This window comes from Podarcis tiliguerta (assembly GCF_965153285.1).
Source record: "Podarcis tiliguerta genome assembly, chromosome: 5".
Taxonomy (NCBI): Eukaryota; Metazoa; Chordata; class Lepidosauria; order Squamata; family Lacertidae; genus Podarcis; species Podarcis tiliguerta.
The window spans coordinates 83,196,087-83,217,078 of record NC_139538.1 but is presented as its reverse complement, the minus strand read 5'-3'; the positions used below and the strand labels follow the sequence as shown (position 1 = coordinate 83,217,078).

Here is a 20,992-nt window from a genome sequence, read left to right as displayed (position 1 = left end):
CTGGATGCACCCAGACGCAGGAGGAGAGTAATGATTATACAGAGGTAGGGCTGCTGCATTGTTTCTCTAGGTCCTGCTAAATTTAAACAAGCTATTATTTAAACGGAATCTATTTGACACGCTTCCGGTTTTCCTTTCATTGCTTTGGGAGGCAAGCGAAGCGTTCAGAACTCTATTAGGGCACACCCAACAGATGCCAAACTAGAATCGGAATTTATTTTATTGTAGTAGCTGTATTGTGGGTCCAGTGTGAAAATAGGAGGATTTGATCAGTGAAGCATTCCTCCCACACCAAGAGCTGTAGAGTTTGCCCCACCAGCAGCGGTGTGCCCCATTTTACCCTACTGCTGCTTTTCAAGTTGGGTGGGGCACCCGTGGCAGTGCTGCCTCAGAAGCTTCTGCCACCTGAGGCAGCTGCTTCACCTTGTCTCATGGTTGGGCCGGGCCTGTTCCCCGCACAGACCGTCACTGATCCACAGTGGATTTTTTTTTTCTTTTTGCAAAAGGCTAGCACTGTCTGCTCTTCTAGAATCCTAACTTGATTTGGAAATATATGAAGCTAACTTGCACTGAATCAAAACATTGATCTGTCTAGTCCAATGTTGTCTTACTTGCCTGCTAGCCAGGGTTTTCTCAAGCAGAGAGCTATCCCAGATACCAAAATTTGGGCCAAATCTTCAGTGGTGGTCAGATTTCTTTTCTACAAGGATCGGTCTCTGTCTTGGGTGATTTTAATGAACCACGATATGCTGTCAACGATTATTTCCACTGATGGCTTTCTGATAGTCAATGATGATAGTTTATTGTTTTATCTGTAGGAATTAAGGACAGGTGGTCGGTCTCCTATGAACTGGGACTCTCTTAAAATTTTGCGCATCAAAGTGATACTTTCCAGCTTTTGGAAAGGGCAGAGAAATGGTTTAGAGTCAGTGTGCACAAAGAGATAATGTTTGCAGGCAGAGATTTGGCACTCAGCTAAGCATTTCGGGACACAAGGGCTCTGTCTGAGGATCTGATGCAGGTTTAAAGGTAAAGGTACCCCTGCCCGTACGGGCCAGTCTTGACAGACTCTAGGGTTGTGCACCCATCTCACTCAAGAGGCCGGGGGCCAGCGCTGTCCGGAGACACTTCCGGGTCACATGGCCAGCGTGACATCGCTGCTCTGGTGAGCCAGAGCCGCACACGGAAACGCCGTTTACCTTCCCGCTATAAAGCGGTCCCTATTTATCTACTTGCACCCGGGAGTGCTTTCGAACTGCTAGGTTGGCAGGTGCTGGGACCGAACGACGGGAGCGCACCCCGCCGTGGGGATTCGAAACGCCGACCTTTCGATCAGCAAGCCCCAGGCGCTGAGGCTTTTACCCACAGCGCCACCCGGGTCCCTGATGCAGGTTTAGTGATGTGTAAAAGCAGCTGTTTGCCTCCAGTATGCTCTGCTTGCTTGTTTGTTTGTAGATAAAACAAATATTATCTGTGCTCTCTTACTGAAAGGAAATCAAATGCTGTAGCATTGACCTTGGCTATCTTACTATTAAGGGAAGTGGAGATCATGTGACAAAATCTCTCCCAATAGTACGGTTTCCATATTGTAAACCACAATTCCTTCTGTGAAGATCCTAAACTTGAAAGTAAATTTAGTGTTCTGAGGATCATAAAGTAGTTAAAATAAAATGGAAGGACAGAATATGCATAATTCTGTGGGTGAATAATGTTTGCTATGAAGATGAACAATGCTGAAAGGGTATTGGATTAACCTCACAGCAAATAGTGAAACTGTGGGGATAAATACCTTTCTTGTTTCTGGCAAGATGATCCTACTCAGATTCCTTGGAGCTGACCAAATCAGCCACCGCCAGTCGAGAGAACAGACTGACCGGGCTGAGGAATGCTGTATAAATGGTCCTCACTGGGCACAGTGTGACCCAGATTGCCCTGTTTTGTATAAATTTGTGTAAAAGTACTTGGTGTTAGTCAGATGCTAACAAGAGACATATAAATGTCAGCCAGTAGGAATTAGGTCTGGAGTTAGCTCATTGGTGTGATTTGGTGGCCAGTATGGCGCTGTGGTCTAAACCACAGAGCCTAGGCTTGCCAATCGGAAGGTTGGCGGTTCGAATCCCCGCGGCGGGGTGCGCTCCCGTTGCTTGGTCCCTGCTCCTGCCAACCTAGCAATTCAAAAGCACGTCAAAGTGCAAGTAGATAAATAGGTACTACTCCGGCGGGAAGGTAAACGGCGTTTCCGTGCGCTGCTCTGGTGGCCACATGTCCCAGAAGCTGTACGCGGACAAATGTCGGCTTCTTTGGCCTTTAGAACAAGATGAGCGCACAACCCCAGAGTCATCCACGACTGGACCTAATGAACAGGGTTACCTTTACCTTTACTTTATGTCATAAGAGCATTTCAGCCTTTTCCCCAAACCTCTGCAGCCAAAATGTAGTAAGAGCACAATAGTTTGAAGTATCATAGAATTAAAGAATTGTAGATTTGGAAGAGACCGGGAGGGTAAACTAGTCCAACTCTGTGCAATGCAGCAATCTTTTGCCCAACATGGGGCTCGAACCCACGAACCTGAGGTTAAAAAATCTCATGCTGTACCAACATAGCTAAGAGGGAATGCTACAAGCAATTCTCTGGCCAAAGTGACTGGTCAGGAGGGAGACTGGTGCCAGTGGCGTAGCGTGGGGGGTGCAGGGGGGGGCTGCCGCACCGGGCGCAACATCTGGGGGGGCGCTCGCACTCGCAGCTCTCTGACCCTACTTGGCTCGGGTAGGGTTAGGGGGCGCAAATTACTTGCCTTGCCCCGGGTGCTGACAACCCACGCTACGCCACTGACTGGTGCCCTAAGAATCACATGCCGTAGTAGGATATTTAGGGCCCTGAATTTGTATTTATGACTGTCATTTCATCTTGCATGCCCATCTCAAAAACATGTGCATTTGGGACAGCTTTCCCAACCTGTTTCCTTCCAGGTGTGCTAGCTAGGTCTAATTGGAGCTGTAGTCCAAAATATCTGGAGAGCATCAGGTTGGGCAAGGCTGGTTTTAGTCAAAGCTGCTGGGACTGATTGCCTTCTCAATGACAAGTCCAAGGCAGAACTTACTCAAAGAATTCAAAACCTGCAGATAGTATGAATAGGTTTTTACTATGCAATATGACTCTAGTATCACCAGCTAAAACAGTGAAGACCAGCGACACCAGTTAGATTGGTAAATACTCTGTGGTTGCTATAGTTCTGGTTCTCAGTAAAAAGTATGACCAAAGACCAAGAATCCTGGATTGGACAAGCATTTCATTCCACCCAAAGAGCAGCTGGGCTGGCATTCTACTTGGGAGGCCCCCGGATGAAAAGGGAGATTTTGCACAATCTCTGCCAAAGTTTAGGCTCAAATCTGCATCAAAGCTAAGACAAAACTTAGAAAAACGCTTCGCCTGGACCACAAGCTTCCAGGTACTGATCACAACCAATTACCAAAATGACAGTATTCTGGCTGATAAGCAAAGCAAGCTCTTAACTCCCCACAAGTATATAGAAATGTGCCCGAAGGATCTCACACCATTAAATGAAGCAATGCTTCTTGCTGTTGATAAATCAACCATGAAGAAACATTTAGTGAAACTACTTTTGAATGCAGCAGGTGGCTTTGGTATTCTGCCGCCAGTTTTTGCATCACAGGACTGAAGAAATTCTATGGATAGATGAACCTTCTTCTAAAGCCTGAGGTTGTAAAAGTTATTTAATCCAACCTGGATGTAGAAATCTGAACAAATTTAAAATTACCAAACATTTCCCTATTATTCATTGTAAGTGGCAGCAAACACCATAGTTTAACTATTTGATGTGTGAAGTGCTTTCTTTTGTCTGCCCTGGATTTCCCAACATTCATTGGATGCCCCCAAATTCTGGTGTTATGAAGCAGAATCTTCTCTCTATCCACTTTTCCTACCAACATGCATAATTTTGTAAACTGAGCCTAATGAGGAACGGTTGAGGGAGTTGGGTATGTTTAGCCTGGAAAAGAGGAGATAAGATAGCCACCTTCAAATATCTCAAGGGCTGTTACATGGAAGATGGAGCAAGCTTGTTTTCTCCGGCTCTGGAGGGTAGCACTCAAACCAATGACTTCAAGTTACAAGAAAGGAGATTCCGACTAAACACTAGGAATAAATTTCTGAGATGTTTAACAGTGGGACGGACCCCCTCAGAAGGTGGCAGACTCTCCTTCCTTAGAGGTTTTTAAGCAGAGGATAATGCACACTCAGGTCCAGTTTAAGAGCCAATATCTACTTTTTACTTTAGTCGAGATTCCTGCATTGCAGGGGGTTGGACTAGATGACCCTCGGATTCCTTCCCAACTCTACAATTCTATTATGTTTCCCCGTATTCACCTTTCTTCCAAACTAACCAACCCCCCAAATATCATAATCTTTCCTCAGAGGGGCATTACTCTACTCATCCCCAGTCAGTTTAGTTGCCCTGTTCTGCACCTTTTCTAGCTCTGCAATATCCTTTTGGAAATGCAGTGACCAAAATTCCAGTACAGTGGTGCCTCGCAAGACGAAATTAATCCGTTCCGCGAGTCTCTTCGTCTTGCGGTTTTTTCATCTTGCGAAGCACGGCTATTAGCGGATTAGCGGCTATTAGCGACTTAGCGGCTATTAACGGCTTAGCGGCTTAGCGGCTATTAACGGCTTAGCGGCTTTAAGAAAAAGGAAACAAACTCGCAAGAACTCACAGAGGTCCGTTCTGAACCTGAAACTGTTCTTAACCTGAAGCACAACTTTAGCTAATGGGGCTTCCTGCTGCCGCCGCGCCACCGGAGCACGATTTCTGTTCTCATCCTGAAGCAAAGTTCTTAACCTGAAGCGTATGTAACCTGAAGCGTATGTAACCTGAAGCGTGTGTAACCTGAAGCGTGTGTAACCTGAGGTATCACTGTATCATGTACCATTTTGAGGTTTTTCTTACAACCAAGCAGTATATAATTTTTTATGAAATAAATGGTAAATAGGGTGAGATTCACCAGCATGCTCTCCCAATCCCTCTGCCTCTGCAAGCATTGCAGCTTGCCAGATGGAAGAACCCCCTCTCTCCTTTCCCCATGCACTTTTCTGGGGGTCCTCTCAAAAGCTTTCCCTGCCCATAGCAAATTTGGGGGGCATGCAGAGTGGGGGCAGGGCGGGGTGGAAGTGCGTTCACAGGGCTTCTGTTGACAGAGCTGGTTTCACAAATCCCACCTGTAACATTGGGGTCTGCTTGTAAATTACCACACCTTCTGCTTGTGGTGAGCAAGAATCGCCAGGTAACCAAGGCTGCAGAAATTGTTTGTTTTTATTAGCATACAGAGGAGGAGGAGGAGGAGGAGGAGGAGTTTTTATAGAGCTCTCAGAGCACATGGTCCACCGCAAACCAAAAACACGAAGATTGCACCATTTAAATTTCAGCAGTGATGAAGGGTGTGAGAGCAACAAACAACAGAAATGGGAGAAGCAAAGGGAACAAGGTCACAAATTACTAATATATACGTATATGGGCAGATGTGCTACCCTATATATGTGTGTGCGTGAGATTAGTAGTGGTTTCAGGCTTATGCAAGGCTGATATTATTCTGTTAAGGAATAAAGGCAAGAAATAGCCGCACAGTGATTTGCTAATCCACTTTGGAAGAGCCTCCCAACAGCAAGATAAATAGCTGAATGTTATTAGTCTGCCTGCCTTTTATTTTCATTTACTGAGGGTATGTTCACATTAGTATATTGGAATGCAGTGAAGTCACACACACACACCCTGCTGTGTTTCAAGCCAGATTTCCACATGTCAGAGGGGATGTTTCACCCAATACTAATGATCTTTTTGGTTTCCCCACCCATGCAACCGCCCTAAAACTCTTGTGTGCTCATCTGCGAGAATATGGTAGCTCAAACCCGAATCTCCCGGTCAAAGCTTGACACCTAGTTAGCACCCTTGCCAAAAGGATGTTTTAAAACTAATTGATATCCTAAAAGGGACACATTATTTCTATTAACAGCAGCCATCGATTACCTTTTAAAGGTCGCGAGTGGCCTGTATTTATTAAATGGGTTGCAGCAGCTGAAGGTTTGGCTGGTTATTTGAAATCAATAGATGAGCTTCTGCTTCTCGGATCTGTAGTTCTCGGCAGCGTGCGGCTTTTGTCCTTTCCCTCTACATGATATACCGTATTTTTCGCTCTATAAGACGCACCAGACCACAAGACGCACTTAGTTTTTGGAGGAGGAAAACAATAAAAAAATATTCTGAATCTCAGAAGCCAGAACAGCAAGAGGGATCGCTGTGCAGTGAAAGCAGCAATCCCTCTTGCTGTTCTGGCTTCTGGGATAGCTGCACAGCCTGCATTCGCTCCATAAGACGCACACACATTTCCCCTTACTTTTTAGGAGGGAAAAAGTGAGTCTTATAGAGCAAAAAATACGGCAAGTGCCCTGGCTTGAAAGATTTGTGTTGTAGAAGGATGGCCAGCATCTGTTTTGGAAAATGACTTTCACAGACTTATGGCAGCCTGTATTTATGCCAACCTATTGCAAAATGTGTCTTCTCAGTGACATCGCGTCCTGGCTCGCACTCAGAACCATGCGCTCCCCCCCACCCCCTGGCTCTCCCCATTCTATGCCCCTGTGTCTTCTTACTCTTCTATGTCATCCCAGTGGAAGTTGCCTGCAGCGATAACGTTCCTATGGAAGTCCATTTCAGGGACAGAACTGACGTGAAATCATTGTCTCTGGGCCACAGTCCTAAGAATCGTCTGTAGCCTGATCTCACGACCCTTCCCCTCCCCAACCCCTGAACCCAGTTATCGGCTAAGAAGATGTGATTTCAAGGAATAGTCACATATCATGCAGGTGGCGCTGTGGGTTAAACCACAAAGCCTAGGGCTTGCTGATCAGAAGGTCGGCGGTTCAAATCCCTGCGATGGGGTGAGCTCCCGTTGCTCGGTCCCTGCTCCTGCCAACCTAGCAGTTCGAAAGCACATCAGAGTGCAAGTAGATAAATAGGTACCACACTGGCGGGAAGGTAAACGGAGTTTCCATGCGCTGCTCTGGTTCGCCAGAAGTGGCTTAGTCATGCTGGCCACATGACCCGGAAGCTGTACGCCGGCTCCCTCGGCCAATAAAGCGACATGAGCACCGCAACCCCAGAGTCAGTCATGACTGGACCTAATGGTCAGGGGCCCCTTTACCTTTATGCAACCACTGAAGCAAAGACTTGACAAAATAATGTTTTTGTTTCGTACACCAGCTTCTACTGCACCAGCAACAATGGGCTTCAGTTCTGACATATACAAAGGCAACTGTAGGTTGCCAAGCCTGTAGCTCAGATACCCAGATGCAGAGGTTGAGGTTGGGGAGGTCAGGAAGGCCTGGACATTAACTGCTTACCACCGCTTGGTGTGGTGAGCAGTGTCCCTGCAACCTCTAGTGAGGACCCTTGCCTCTGTCCAGACTGGCTCCACCTAGGTATATAAGAGGTCTTCCTGCCGCATAGGCACTTGGATTGAGTATCAAGGTCTTAATTTGTACAGTGGTACCTTGGGTTAAGTACTTAATTCGTTCTGGAGGGATGTGGTTCTCCAGAAATGTGAAGAGCCTCATTCTGCAGCCCTAAGTATTTCCGTTCTGCTACTATCCAAAAAAGTCATGGGCACCAAGCATCTGAATTGTGTTTGCTACTCGCCTTCAGTTTATTCCTATTCATTTTCCCCTTCTGTGCTATCATGATGTTTGTTTGGGATTTGCATTACAGTGGTACCTCGGGTTAAGTACTCAATTTGTTCTGGAGGTCCGTTCTTAACCTGAAACTGTTCTTAACCTGAAGCACCACTTTAGCTAATAGGGCCTCCTGCTGTCGCTGCGCCACCGGAGCACGATTTCTGTTCTCATCCTGCAGCAAAGTTCTTAACCTGAAGCACTATTTCTGGATTAGCGGAGTCTGTAACCTGAAGCAAATGTAACCAGAAGCGTAAGTAACCTGAGGTACCACTGTATTTCTGATTCTGACGACCTGACTCCCGATTTTACCTCTGGTCCTGATTTCCCTTTGGTCTCAACTTCCCAGCTCACTTTATACCATCGTCCACCATATATAACAAACCGTATACCAAAGCCCAGCTTTGACAGGGACATCTTGGCTGTGTGAGTAGAAAAAAAAGAAAGATTGCAAGCCAAGCAGAAAACAGCTTCCCCCTTTGCTTCTCACTCCTCGCCCTAGAGGATTTTCGTTCCTTCCACAGGGGTTGCAGCCTCTGCGGTGGTTAAATCCCTGAAATTTCAGGTCCAGCCTCACCCCCACTGGATGAGATCATAAGGACAAAAGCAAGCAAGGTCAGGAAGCTTGTGTTCCGTCTCTATAAGGTTTTGTGGGTTCTGTATTTGTCTAAGGAATTTATATTAATTTGGGGAGGGGAGGGGAGACCAGGAAAGATTGAGGGAAGTTTAGAGAATGAAGTCACATAGGGTCTAAATAAACAGATATCCGAGCCCCGGTTTCTAAACTGCTGCTGGTTTAGGGTTGATCTCAAAATGTGATTAAGCTGGTGTGGTATTTTGCTTTCCAGCGTATTTATGTGATCCCTCTTGGTCTGACAAAAGCATTACAGCACCTTTCGGGAGAAATGCTAAAGAGGCCCATATGGTGGAAGCTTTGGCAAGCTCTGAATTCTGTCTGTCATGCTGAGCCTGATTTCCTGCACCGCTGCAGCCTTCGTTCTCCCATATTTGGAAGTTGGCCGATGGCTGAGAAATCCCTCGCGGGTTCCTGTTTAAATTCCAGAGTCACTGTTACACTCAAGTTGTGTAAATCAAGCACAATACAAAGGGGAAAGCCAGGGAGCAGAAGCTTCACTAACTCCCTCAAGAGGAAAGCTGTCTGCCCTTGGGTGTGTGTGTGTCTGTCTGTCTGTGTGTGTTTTGTGCACACAGTCCTGCTTTGCTTCTGCTCGTTTTGCAGTGGTTGAAAACCCTCACTTTCCCAACTCTGCCGCAGTAGACATTCCTGCTCACTCTTGCAATGTAGGCTCTGTGCCAATCTAACTTGTGGGTTTTCCAGACCCCACCTCAAAGTGCACTTCTCTCAGACTCGGGCTGTGTACATGTTAACTTGTTTGTAGCATAAAAATGGACCATAAAGAAGGCTGATCGCCGAGGGAATTGATGCTTTTGAATTATGGTGCTGGAGGAGACTCTTGAGAGTCCCACAGACTGCAAGAAGATCAAACCTATCCATTCTGAAGGAAATCAGCCCTGAGTGCTCACTGGAAGGACAGATCGTGAAGCTGAGGCTCCAATACTTTGGCCACCTCATGAGAAGAGAAGACTCCCTGGAAAAGACCCTGATGTTGGGAAAGATGGAGGGCACAAGGAGAAGGGGACGACAGGACGAGATGGTTGGACAGTATTCTCGAAGCTACCAGCGTGAGTTTGACCAAACTGCGGGAGGCAGTGGAAGACAGGAGTGCCTGGTGTGCTCTGGTCCATGGGGTCACAAAGAGTCGGACATGATTAAACGACTAAACAACAACAACAAAGCATAAAAATGTAGATTTTCTCAATCTGGATGCTCAGCCTCAACACGCTGCTTTCCATCTAGATTGATTCTAGATCCTGCTGTCCACAAGGAAACCCTCCCCTCAATTAGGTACCCATGCTTTTTCCTCCCTGTGCATGCCTCAGGTAAATGAAGAAGGAATCCCCTCCACATACTAGCTAAAAGTGTGGCTGTTGAGATGTTTCACCGGTGCACACAGTGGTAACGGTGTGTGTGTGTGTGTGGCAGCTGGAGTGACGCCATTCCCTACATCAACACACAAAGTATGTTCATTTGACCACCCTTAATGTCAATCTGAATGCTAGGAAAAGGCTTCTGTTCATTTCTGCATATCGAATTTCAGTTGCAGATGCAAAAGCAGAACAGGAAGTTTGGTGATTCTTATTTTTTTTTTGGCCATCTGGCGACCCTGGTCCAGAACGGGTGTCCTTTTCATGCACTACAAGTTCCTTAACCGTCTTCTGACTTGCCACTTTCAGATGTGGCAAGTGTCAGCAGCTGCCTACGCCACATTTCTGAGCTGGGCAGAAAAATGTAAGGGCAATAACGATTGCCTCATATTTGAGGTCAGCAATATGAACAGCCCTCAGATTTGTATTTCCAAGCCTGGAAATACCAGTCTTGATGACATGAGAAACCCAGAGTAACCAAATGACCCAATCACACGATGCAGAGATTCAATAATCATCTGCACTCGTAGGAGGCCAATTGGAAGGAAGTAAGTCCAGATGGCTCACTGGGTTCATACTGGATAAGGTAAGCACAGCTTTCCTTTCAGCTAGACTGCTCCTACCATGTATCTGGGAACCCAGGAAAGGTGGGTCCTGGAAAACCTCTGTGCTGTCTCTGAGCACTGTCGAGTTCTGCAACAGCGAACATAGTCCAAAGTTTCACAGCCACCAGCGACTCAGTTATACAGCTGCAGATATAACGTGTTAAGTGCTTTTAAAGTGCATTATACAAATGTGACACTAGATGGCGATGGTGAGCTTATGGGCAATTCAATATATGTTTTAAAACATTTTTTAAATAAAGCATTTCCACAGGGTTTTTTTTTATGTATGTCTAGATTCAGCCTAAATTCACTCCGTGTGGATACCAAATCCACCATTCTGGTTCTGTAGCATTCTTGCAGGGTACCTTGACGATGGCTTAGACTACGAGAGTAAAGTGAAGGGCAAGACACTGTCTGTGCTTAGAGTGTAAATAAAAAACCCCTGTACCCAGAAAAACAAGCCTGCCAGAGAAGGCAAAATTAGAAGCTTGCTCCACAATCTCTCGTTCTCTCTGTGGCAGAGATGTTTGGTTTTGAGAAACATTCAGTTGTGTAAGCTTCTACCTGTAGCCCAAAGTGGTCCAAACATGATAAAAACCAGCGCTTTGTCTTCCTGTACTCTTACAACTTAAAAAGCATCTTAAAAAGCAGAGACATCACCTTGCCAACAAAGGTCCGTATAGTAAAAGCTATGGTTTTCCCAGTAGTGATGTATGGAAGTGAGAGCTGGACCATAAAGAAGGCTGATCACCGAAGAATTGATGCTTTTGAATTATGGTGCTGGAGGAGACTCTTGAGAGTCCCATGGACTGCAAGAAGATCAGACCTATCCATTCTGAAGGAAATCAGCCCTGAGTGCTCACTGGAAGGACAGATCCTGAAGCTGAGGCTTCAGTACTTTGGCCACCTCATGAGAAGAGAAGACTCCCTGGAAAAGACCCTGATGTTGGGAAAGATGGAGGGCACCAGGAGAAGGGGACGACAGAGGAAGAGATGGTTGGACAGTGTTCTCGAAGCTTCCAGCATGAGTTTGACCAAATTGCAGGAGGCAGTGGAAGACAGGAGTGCCTGGCGTGCTCTGGTCCATGGGGTCACAAAGAGTCGGACACAACTAAACGACTAAACAACAACAACAACCCTTACAACATCTCTTAAAATACGTTTTCAGACACAAATGAGATCATGGCTACTGAACTGGCTGATATTAGGTTAGCTATACCAGTCACAGAGAGTAGCTGGTAGGATATGAGAGATTCTTGTGACTGAAAACCCATAGGGCTGCCTTTTGTTTGAATGTGAACTTTCCCACCATGGCTCCGTTTGTGAGATTCTCTCCCCAGGGAGGCTCACCTGACACCTTCGTTACATACCTTTAGGCAAAAACATTCCTCTTCTCTCAGGCCATTGGCTAATTAAACAATCTATGGTCTTTCAAACTGGAGGTATTGTTTTCATTTGTTACTGTGTTCTGTATTTTTGCGTTTTTACCATGTAAAACATGGATGAAGAGGTGTGTGTGCAGAAATTTAATAAATCGGGTCCTCCCTTAAAGAGGGTGAGACCTGGACAACCGACACCCTGTGTTGTGGGTGGGTACAATTGGTGAGCCACAACACCCAATTGGCAGGTCCCTTGAAGCTGGTACAATCTGGCCAATGGGTCGCAGTCTAAACAGTTCGAGGGACCTATTTATGCCCATGCACGTGACCCAGAGCTTCCTCTTTCAGTGCCTGCCCACCTCTCCCTATTTTTGGGCCTGTTGCATTTGACCTTGCTATGCCGTCGTGTGTCGTCTGTTGTTGGGACAGGGGCACGGCAGGAATTTCCCCCACTTGGCTGATTGGTTGTTGTCATTTGGGTTTCGCTTGCCACGTAGCAAATCGTCACAATTTGTAAGGTTGAGGATAGGCTCTGGTTCAGGTGATAGGGATGGGAGAACGCTCTCGCCATCCCTATGTGAAGGGTATTCCGTTAAAGGAATCCAGGGACTCGATGGTTTGGTCAACCCCTGTGAGGGGGTTGTGCCTGTGCCTGAGTCCAGGGGGACATTTGGGTGGCGGAGTTAGCCTGTGCCCGGCTTTCCACTTATCCAGGTGTTCACCCTTGGCTGACCTGTGCTGGTGCCCTGGGTCAGCGCTACCTGCATGGCAGGGAGCTAGTTGAACCAGAGTCTATGCAACCAATCACTTTCTGTAATCAATAAAGTTGTAGCCTAAATTTTGAGTCAAGTGTGAATTTATTTAGGGGGGAGGTTTCTGGGTCTGAACACACAAATAACAACAACAAGAGCAGCAAAGATGCTGTTGCACTTTCCTGGAAATGGTATCAATATCCCCTCTGACCCAGGCATTAGGGTAACCGGCATCAATATCCTCTCTGTATAGGCATGTAAGAGAAACCTTTTAGCTGCTCTCTGTTTGCAAACTGCATGCTTCCTCCAATTCCCCAATGCCTCGCATGGTTTGGCTCCTGTTTATAGAATGCTGCGAAGATTAAAAGCTTTGCGTAATTCAGGTGCTAAGCGTTGCTATCTCAGGGGTTGCTTTGAACACGAAATTTTCCTAGTAATTGCTCTGGAAGGCACATTTTGTAATTCATCCGGCTTTATCTTTGGTTTGCGGCATGCTTATATTACGAGCGACAACATGGGTGCTTGTGGGTAGGTTGGACACATTGCATGTCGTTAAGACAACACAGTGGCGTAGCGTGGGGGTGCAGTGGGGGCCGGGCGCACCGGGCGCAACATCTGGGGGTTAGGGTTAGGGGGCGCAAATCCACGGGTTAGGGGGCGCAAATTACTTGCCTTGCCCCGGGTGCTGACAACCCACGCTACGCCACTGAGACAACAACAAGGGCACTTGCGGATGGGTTAGTCACAACTCTAGCCTTTTACTGCACATAATATCTTCATAAACATTTTTTCCCCTGAAGTCCCACCACTATGGGACACCCTCCGCTATGGGCCTTCTTCCCCCTTGCTTCACCTCCTAGTGATGCAGCACTAAAACTGTTGGCACAGTTGCAAAGCTAAGTAGGGTCTGGTACAGTTTCAAATTGGGTGGGGACCCATGTGATCCCTGCATTGCAGGGGGGTGGACTAGATGAACCTCGGGATCCCTTCCAACTCTACGTACTATGATACTGTGGTTCTGTTCTGCCCATGACCTACTGAGTCACCCCGTCTTTGATCTCTTTTCTCTGTGATCTTCCCAATACAGTCGTACCTTGGATTCCGAACGTCTTGTGAGTTGAACGTTTTGGCTCCTGAACGCCGCAAACCCAGAAGTGAGTGTTCCGGTTTGCTAACGTTCTTTGGAACCAGAACATCCGATGGGGCTTCCAGGGCTTCTGATTGGCTGCAGGAGCTTCCAATCAAAAGCCATGCTTTGGTTTCCAAAAGGTTTGGAAGTCGAACGGACTTCAGGAACGGATTCCGTTCGACTTCCAAGGTACCACTGTATCTGCATTTCCAAGTATTTCCGACTCTATACATTCTCTTCTGTGCTTTGATGGTGTGACAACACAGTCTCATCTTACCATGCACAGTCACAATTGCATGTTTTTTAAGTGAACACCATGCGAATAGAGCAAAGCTGGTGTGTGATGTGCATTGTGTTGTATTACACATACAAGTCTGAAGTGTATGGTTAGTTAAGCAACGATGGTGTTGATGCTCATTTTTTTAATATGTCATTATCATGGTCATTATTAGTATAAAAATGAGATCACAAATTTATTTTATATCCCGTGCAAAGATTTTTAACCAGTCCACCTTGCTGGGGGCCCCAATTCCCCCCCCCCCCAGGACTCAACCCCACTCCTCCACTCCAGTGGCCTTGGATGGGAGTATTGCAAGGAGGCAGCTAAAAATGTAGGGAGGGCCTCACTCTCATTTGACCTTGAGATGCATTCCTCCAACTTCAATCTATGATTGAAACATCTTGGGAAACCTATGGGTGTAATAATATTAATAAATATTAATAAATAAATAATAAATAATATTGTCATTGCTCAGTTCTTGAATAGCAGTAGAGTAAAAGGGACACAAAGATGTGGCTCTCTTTATAAAAAGCAGCCAGAGATTAACCTCCTGAATTATCCATTAGGTGTGTATTGTGAAGGCTGAGAATATCTTCTTGAGCTTTCATTTGCCTCTCCATATGTTGACTTTCTCTGTTCCATGTAGGAACGTAAGAAGATATTTATTTACATTCCGCCCTGCATTTGTCGCATGCAACGCTGTTTCCATTCTACTGCAGTTTGGCTTCTGACAAAAACTATGTTGCTCAACTTATTGTCTGTGCTGGCAAATTTTTATAGAATTGATTAGACAATTATATTATTATTATGGTTTTTTCCACACTACAGTGGTACCTCGGATTACATACGCTTCAGGTTACATATGCTTCAGGTTACAGACTCCGCTAACCCAGAAATAGTGCTTCAGGTTAAGAACTTTGCTTCGGGATGAGAACAGAAATCGTGCTCCGGCGGTGCGGCAGCAGCAGGAGGCCCCATTAGCTAAAGTGGTGCTTCAGGTTAAGAACAGTTTCAGGTTAAATACAGACCTCCGGAACGAATTAAGTACTTAACCCAAGGTACCACTGTATTCATTTCAGCACAAAGGAAACAATGCAAATGGAGACCATTACCAATTGCATATCATATATACCATTTGCAGTCGGAAAACAACAAGAAATACTAATCTGGAAATGAAACGATAAGCAAATATTGGCAATTTCTACTCCCATTTCCTTTTTAGCCAGAATTCTCCAACATTCCTAGTTCCGTGTGGCATAAAGAAAAATGTGCAGAGTCTCGTCGGACTATTATTTGGGTAGTTGTTCTTGTGTGGTTTGGCAAATAAAAAGTTTTGTGGATTCATAAAGCTCTGGAGTGCATACTTAACTAAAGAATGGTGGTGGATTAGCCTAGTTCAATTATGTGACCTCTAACTCTGTCAGAACAGCCCTCGCTGGAAAAGAAGCACATTTGTGGTAGTGCTTGGCGATGCCATGGAATATTCATGAGCATTCCAACTGCTCAGGGAATTGATGTTGGCACCTGAACATGTACAAACAGTTTGAAGGGAAGGCAAAGGCCAGTTTGGCTGGGATTAAAACCCGACAGAGAGTCCAGACGTGATAACAGCTATGTGGGACAGACAGTGGCTTGGATAGCTAAGTAGGAAGAGGTCCCAGGAAATAAGGAAGCTAAGATATAGCAATTTCCCTGTTGTGGTGTCATGTCCCCCAGGGAGAGTGACTTTCATCACCTTTTATACGCCAAGTAAATACTTATTTATATTTGTACTCTTTTGAGTAACTCTTGGCTTGCTCCTGCTTGGTTAGTTGGGTGTCAGCTGCTTTGTATTCATTTGTAGTCTGGTTACATTTATATTTTAAGGAGTCAATAAGAACTCAGGGGCTGAGGAAGGAGTTTGAATGGTAGGTATCAGCCAGGTTTTGCTTTGCCGTTGTGGTAGATGCTTTGCCTTCTGAGAGGTGACCTCCATTGAGAGAAGAAAACGAGAATGAGCCTGGCCCAATGCAGGCCTCATCCTGTCCTCTTTGTTCTAGATACAGCCCACAGACAGCCCAAAAAGAACTGGGCCTGCCATGTGACAAGGTGAAGTACCTGCTCCAGGTGATGCCATGGGCGGATGGAGTATGTGAAAGCAGGAAATGAATAGTGCACCAATACTTTTTTTAAAGTTTTGGCTCTTGTAGCCAAACAGAGCATTTGAGCTCTGTTTCGGGCGGAAACCCCCATTCCGGCTTAAACTAGACCAAGCTAATTTCTTAATGCTGCAGTCCTGTGCACACAGTTGTACCTTGGAAGTCGAACAGAATCTGTTCCAGAAGTCCGTTCGACTTCCAAAATGTTTGGAAACCAAAGCGTGGCTTCTGATTGGCTGAAGGAAGCTCCTGCAGCCAATCACAAGTTGCGGAAGCCCCGTCGGATATTCGGGTTCCAAATAATGTTCGTAAACCAGAACACTAATTTCTGGGTTTGCTGCGTTCAGGAGCCAAAACAGCCGAGTACCTAGGGCGTTTGAGATCCAAGGTACAACTGTATTTGCTTAGAGAGTGAGCCTTACTGAATTCAATGAGACTTGTTTCAGAGTACAGGTTTTTTTTTCCTTTTTTTGACACCACTCAGAAAATACAAAAAAGCAAAAACCTGGGCAAAGTTTGTGTGGACTGTGCACTAGAAATGGAAAAATTCAGACACATTAACCATCCAAAAGGAGCAGCCCTTATAGAAAGTGGAGACACCAGCATATTGATCACAGAAAAAGATTTGTTTAGAAAAGCCACAATTCTGCGTATTTTTAACAGCATACTTGCTGTGTCATGCTATATAAGACAAGAGAGGGTAGACTTGTTTTGTGTCATTAGACAAGGCAAGAGCTGTCTTAACTCTCAAATATAATCAAGCCAAGAGTTTATATTTGGCCTCATGTGGATTTACTTTATTCCCTTACAACACCTGCTTTCTGTCCTTCAGACATTCCTCCAATCCATACTCACGCTGCTATCGTTGTTGCTTCATTCCGTGGTGTTTCAAGATAAACCACTTAGAATGCAATACGGTTAATAAAATGTTTTGTATTCCAGAGCAGTTGCCACTCAAAGGGAGAGGCCAGAAAAGCATACTAAGCTTGTGGTTTCTTTTTGGAATTACTAGGCACCCTCCAACATTTCGTGGCTGAAAGTAGGGACACTCTTGTTTACTTATAACAGTCCTTTTCTTGCACTCAACATCACTCCCCCAGTGCTTCTTCCTCCCTCCTCCTGTTACAAACTGCTTTCCTCTGCTTGCTGAATGCTATATTAGTATACCCCTTACGCTGAATTATGAGACAGCTGTATAAGGACCAAACTAGATGCAACATTTGTCATATGGTTAGCCCTGGTGTGTCAGTTGTATAGGGTGCCTGCGGCAGCAAGCTGAATCAGAACCAGGGAATGTGGTTTAAATTTTCACCCCCACTGTGTTCCAATCAGAGTTGGCACTCCATGCCTGCTGTTTGCGATGTACACTGTTATGTACTGAGTTGAATAGGATCCAAAATGCAGCAGTCTGATTGGTCCTAGAACAATAGGATCCAAAATGCAGCAGTCTGATTGGTCCTAGAGCAATAGGATTCAGAATGCAGCAGTCTGATTGGTCCTAGAACAATGCAGCAGTATGATTGGTCCGCAGGAGCCACCCAACCCAGTTCCAGATGGAAGTGAATCCACAACCTGATTGGCTTACAGGAGAATTCCGGAATTAGCCAATCACTTGCAGCCCATTGTGTAAACAATGTATATAAAGCAGATACTTTGGGGGAACATTCATTCCTCTTCACCACTATGAGCTGAATAAAGAGCATGAAATCCATTCTCGACTCCGAGTATATTTCAGACACAAAGAGTGGTGTGCGGTCACTGGACTCAGGGGACTAGCCTAGTCCCCTAAATGTTCCCTGGTGCCTCCTTCGCAAAGCCCAGGAAGCTTCTGCCCAGCTTAGGCAAGGAAATGTGATGCTCTGATGGGTCCAAAATCCTGATGCAGGAGGACTCCAGCATGCTGTTTGAGCCCTGGCACATCCTTCGCAAAGCCCGGGAAGCTTCTGCCTGGCTTAGGGAGCTACAATGCTCACATGTGCAATGTCAGGATCTCACATCACACCCATGACATCGACCCCTCCCTCCATGCCCCTTACAAGCTAGCACCTCTGGCCCTGTTTCCCTGTGAAAATTTCCACTGCACGCCACTGGAACTAGGGAATGAGGAGTGCACTTCTTTAAATTTTTTGGCCCCACTGTGTCCCAGTCAGAACTGGGAATCCTCCAGGCCTGCTACTTGCAATGGGTAGAAATTTTCCATTTGTGCTTCCTGGAGTTTTCCTCCCATTTTGTATAGTAGGCTTTGGGGTCTCTGATTCTAAACAAGTTGGCAGCAGAGGGAAATAATTAAAGCCCATCCCCACCCACAACCCCTCCTGACCCTGCTTGTCCACCCACCCCAAACCAGCTAGCTTTAATACAAATAATTAATAATAATAATAATATATATAAAAAATTAATTTATACCCACTGGCGGAGGAAGAGGAGTGCGGGGAGAGTGCACCACCCCAGCAGCGTGATCCCAGTGGGGTGCCATTGCGGCTGTCCCCCCACCCGCGCTGGGCACCACGCTCCTGGATGTGCGCCAGCCCCACCCCCGCCTGCTCTCTGCCCCGCCCCCCCGGTGCCAGAGCATGAAGACCTGCCACTGTTTATACCCAACCCATCTGGCTGGGTTTCCCCAGCCACTCTGGGTGGCTTCCAACAAAATATTTAAATTACAATAAAACACGAGACATTAAAAACTTCCCTAAACAGGGCTGCCTTCAAATGTCTTCCAAAAGTCAGATAGTTGTTTATTTCCTTGACATCTGATGGGAGGGTGCCACTACCAAGAAGGCCCTCTGCCTGGTTCCCTGTAACCTCACTTCTCGCAGTGAGGGAACTGCCAGAAGGCCCTCGGAGCTGGACCTCAGTGTCCGGGCAGAATGATGGGGGTGGAGACGCTCCTTCAGCTATGCTGGGCCAAGGCCATTTAGGGCTTTAAAAGTCAGCACCAACACTTTGAATTGTGCTCTGAAACGTACTGGGAGCCAATGTAGGTCTTTCAAGACTGATGTTATGTGGTCTCGGCGGCCACTCCCAGTCACCAGTCTGGCTGCTGCATTCTGGATTAATTGCAGTGAGAATGTTTAATAGGATTTTGACTAGCACATAATGGGTTTGCTTTTCCTGCTCACCTCTGGGAGTCCTTGTAAATGAATGTCAGTGCTTTGTTTGTGAAGTAAAACAAGAGGCAGAATTTCCACATACTCCAATGTGCATTTGGATGTGCACCACTGCACAACCCATGAAACATGTTCACAGGTCTATAGCTGTGTATTTTTATACATACAGTAGCAGAAGAAGCTGTATTCCATATAAAGTAGCTGTTTATAAAGCCCAAGAGCATCTGTTTTCTATCAGCAGAACCTATATGATCACAGCATTGAACTCTGAATGAATAAACCGGTGTGTGTTCTTTAAAATGAAAAGCAAGGGGTCTTTTGCTTGCAGTTTTCGTTGTTCTTCTTTTTTAAGTTACAAAAGCCTGGGGTGACATCTTTACACCAAAGGTTGCATATTGCCCTATCATGGAATGTAATGGATGATTAGGTCACATAAATGAAGTGACTCTATTCCAATGTTCTCCACTGTCTTGTGTGCTTATTATCTGCAATCCATACTGAGTAAATGAGTAATTACTTTGAATGCAAAATAGTAATAATGGATACAACGTCTGGCATGATGAAAATCGGATATATAATTCCCATTTGTGATTTAGAACAGTAAAGGCTGCTTAAACTCACAGCCATTAATAGTGAATGATGAGACTGAAACAGGCAACTGGGTTACTTTGTCCAGTACGATCATGAAAAGGCCTTTTTGGAGGATGTTTTAATTATCCCTCCAGATTTTTTACGAAACCTCTGGTATATTTCTTCACAAAAGAGCTTATATCCAATTACAAACTCCCATTTGCCGGAGACTGTATAACCAATTAATGAAACAAAAGAGGAATAACTTTGCTGTGACAAAATAAAATCATAGAATCATGGAACTGTAGAAACTCCAAGGTTCTCTTCCCTCAAGAGGTCAAGGAGGGGTGTGAACATCACACATTGGAGTGAAGCAACCATGTCAAGCAGATAGGCTCAAAAGTAGCCCCTGAATATTCTTCCTACGCCCCCAGCTATTCTGCCTTTCCTTTGCCCCTTGCCCCAAATCTTCCCTGCTTCCTCAGGTCTGGTGGGGACACAAACACCAGACCCTCCAAGTATCCCCATTTTCCAGGGACAGTCCCAGATTTTCAAAAGCCGTCCTGATTTCTGATTGGATCCTGGAATGTCCTGCTTTTCCTTAGAGCATTCCTATTTCCATCAGAGAAATATTGAAAGGTATGGTGTTATGCGATCCCCGAGCCAAGGAGATCGGTAACTATACAACCTCTCAAAGACATCTGAAGGCAGCCCTGCATAGGGAAGTTTTTAAAATGTTTAATGTTTTATTATGTTTTTAAATATGTTGGAAGCTGCCCAGAGTGGCTGGGACAACCTAGACAGATGGACGGGGTATATGATGTTGTTGTTGTTGTATATGACATCCCTATTTTCATCGGAGAAATGTTGTAGGGTAGGCAACACTGAAGATTCAATTGTCAGTCCAATTGGTTTATGTATGTGGAATTTGGATAGTGTGCTATGCTATCTTATTTATTAAATTTGTATCTGCCCTACATCCGTAGATCTCAGGGCGGGTCACAACATAAAGAACACAAAAGGTATAATAAAAAATAGGAACAGAACAAAACCAATAATCCCCCCCCTCCCACAACACATTTAAAAGGTCACCAGATGTCAATCAGCCAAAGGCCTGCTTGAAAAGGAATGCTTTAACCTGGCACCTAGAGGTTCATAATGAAGGTGTCAGGCAAGGCTCTTTGGGGAGAGCACTCCACAAACAGGGAGCCACCACGGAAAAGGCCGGTTCTTGTGTTGCCACCTTCCAGACCTCACGTGGAGGAGGCACATAAAGAAGGGTGA

General features: G+C 45.6%; 1 protein-coding gene across 4 annotated transcripts in view; it reads left to right on the top strand.

The window, feature by feature from the left end:
* The first annotated feature begins 8,241 nt into the window (after positions 1-8,241).
* VCL (vinculin) overlaps positions 8,242-20,992 on the top strand; it is a 104,118-nt gene continuing 91,367 nt past the window's right edge. For 3 of the 4 annotated variants that reach the window (XM_083440335.1, XM_083440336.1, XM_083440334.1), the window contains exon 1: positions 8,247-8,356. The gene's annotated coding sequence lies outside the window, so the exon portion shown is untranslated. Of the gene's footprint in view, positions 8,357-20,992 lie in introns of all 4 variants that reach the window. The other variant, XM_083440337.1, reaches the window with a different exon arrangement.